Here is a 2,336-nt window from a genome sequence, read left to right on the forward strand (position 1 = left end):
GTTGTTTCATTACTGCATGATTTTAATACATTCACAATACAGAAACAGTACTTTGAATCTTATAAACAAACAAAAGTAACAAGTGACTATGTGAGGTGTATTTCCTTATCAGTTTTAGTATTTCTTTTTGTCTTTTAAGAATTCTGAAGCCATAAAAATTCATACTTTACTGTTGACAAAGTTGCCAAGCTTACATGAAGTTTCCTCTGAGAATAGCCTTGCATTTTTGTGAAAACAGATGTTTAAGAAAAGCATGGCTTGAGCAGAAGAACAAAGAAAAACCACTGAATTCTATGCACCAATAAAAAGAACAGCCTATTTCATAAGCTAAGATATAACCATCAGGGTAGCACAGAAATTACACCAAAACCTTATTTTTACCTGTCCTTTAATACCCTTGTCCTTCAGAGCCTTTATGTCATCATGAGTCAGTTTCTGAGACTTTCCATCGTCAACTATGTTACGATTATCTGTACCTGCTTCTTTGGTCTCTAAAGGAAAAGGATAAAGATTTGTAAAATCCAGCTCTAAATCACTTTTAAGTTGGAGAAACATAGGATTTTAGTTTCACAGAAAGCAGACTAGCAGGACTAGACCCACACACTTCATGACCTCTGCAAAGTGTAGTCTAAGCAAGCAATAAAATATAAGAGGCAAAATATACCTCAGTATACATATATAATCACTCAAACTAAGGTTCACATTTTCTCCCACAGTAGAAATCTTATTTGCTACAGGACTAGGGAAACAGCAGATCAAGACAAAACCATGCACTTTTATGACAGAAAGAATACAAGTAATGTTACGTTAACAAACGATTAACAGAAAGCTTTTCCATCATCACTGGTATGATCAAAGAAACAAACCGACTGGAACTCGTCGTTCCACACACCAGTCAGTCCTCTCTAATACCTGTGGTAGTGTCTTCCACCTCTTGCTTTGGCTGGAGGTTTCCACCACTGGTTACTTCGAAGGTAGTTCCATAAATATGTCCAATGGCATTATCCAGATAGAACCACTGCTTCTCAAAAATAATTTTTCTGAAATAGTTATTAAAGTTATGATATCAAAAGCATTGTTTTTACTATGTCTGAAACCCACAACAGTTTAAAACTTTAGCTTCATATATGCTGTTCTTATCTCTATCCTTGAAGACAACCAGGGCAAGCACAGAAAGTGAAATTACTCACAAAGCCACATCAAACTGAAACTGGTTAGGAAAAGAACAAAGAATTTAAACTGAGCATGCAGGAAGATTTTTTTTTCCAGTTTGAAAGAACTCTAAAATTGCAGATAAAACAAGGCTATAGCACTGGAAATATATAGTACCATTTTTGACAGAGAAAGCCAGAACAAGGCAAGGAATGAAATTAATCTAAAGGATATTAAACTTAGGCTGGGTCGTGCAGATTAGTGCAAAAAGATGAGCATGAACCTTTATATTGCAGAGCTACTTTGAAATAACATTTGCCAAAGGATTATGAAGAAAACAAACAGCAGTGTCCTGTAATCCTAGAAATGATGGATTCAAAAAAGGATTTCTTAATCTCCTTAATTCTGATCGCACTTTGCATTTTTCCTTCTTCACACAAAAAAAAGGTCCCACAGAACCCTTAACTTTCAGGCTGACCTACAAGGGTTTCCTTGCTGAACAGAGAAACACTGATCCTGCCAAATGAAACAGATACCAGGGTATATGCCACACTCCCCCTTGAATCAAAGCCTACCAAAACTAGCTCATGCTATGCTCTCACTCATTCTGAAGCTAAGCAAAAAGGTGGAGGTATTTTATTTCCAGCTTCTGGAACTGTTTTAGTTCCAGTTTTAGTTCCAGTTACTGACTGAAGTATGCAATTGATACATGTGTTCTACATATGGTATTATCTGTGTCCCCAAACACAATCCAGAATGTAAATAAAGTGTAAGAATAAAATTTTGTCAGAGACATTGCCAAATCTTTTTAATAAAAAATTAATGATGTTATACCTGCTCGCATGAAGTCTACTAACCCCTGCCAACCCGGATTTTAAAAGACTAATAAATTAATATAGAAGACTGGAAATGAACAAAAAGGATTTAAATAGATAAAAAATGGTGTGCACGTGCTCAAATTTCATTTTGGTGACCACTCTAAACAGAACATCCAACCACAGCTACTGTCACTTGTTCTTTGAGTGTCCTTACCCTCATAAGATTGCAGAAAAGGAAAAATTAAAAAAAAAGTTATTTAATGATCTATGGTGATAGAGTTTTAAACAAACCCTGAAGAAGGACCCGATAAACAGATCTTGGCAGTGTTCTGCAGATTAACAGAGTAACTACCCGATTTTGGTGCC

The 2,336-nt window shown here is 35.7% G+C and overlaps 1 protein-coding gene across 1 annotated transcript in view; it reads right to left on the bottom strand.

Moving 5' to 3' along the window:
- TRMT6 (tRNA methyltransferase 6 homolog (S. cerevisiae)) overlaps positions 1 to 948 on the bottom strand; it is a 6,065-nt gene extending 5,117 nt beyond the window's left edge. Inside the window, exons 1-2 of the mRNA XM_008943512.1 lie at positions 913 to 948; positions 382 to 491 (exon numbers count right to left, since the gene is read on the bottom strand). The gene's annotated coding sequence lies outside the window, so the exon portion shown is untranslated. The remainder of the gene's footprint in view (positions 1 to 381; positions 492 to 912) is intronic.
- Positions 949 to 2,336: the final 1,388 nt, after the last annotated feature.

This window comes from Merops nubicus, unplaced genomic scaffold (assembly GCF_000691845.1).
Source record: "Merops nubicus isolate BGI_N331 unplaced genomic scaffold, ASM69184v1 scaffold22437, whole genome shotgun sequence".
NCBI lineage: Eukaryota > Metazoa > Chordata > Aves > Coraciiformes > Meropidae > Merops > Merops nubicus.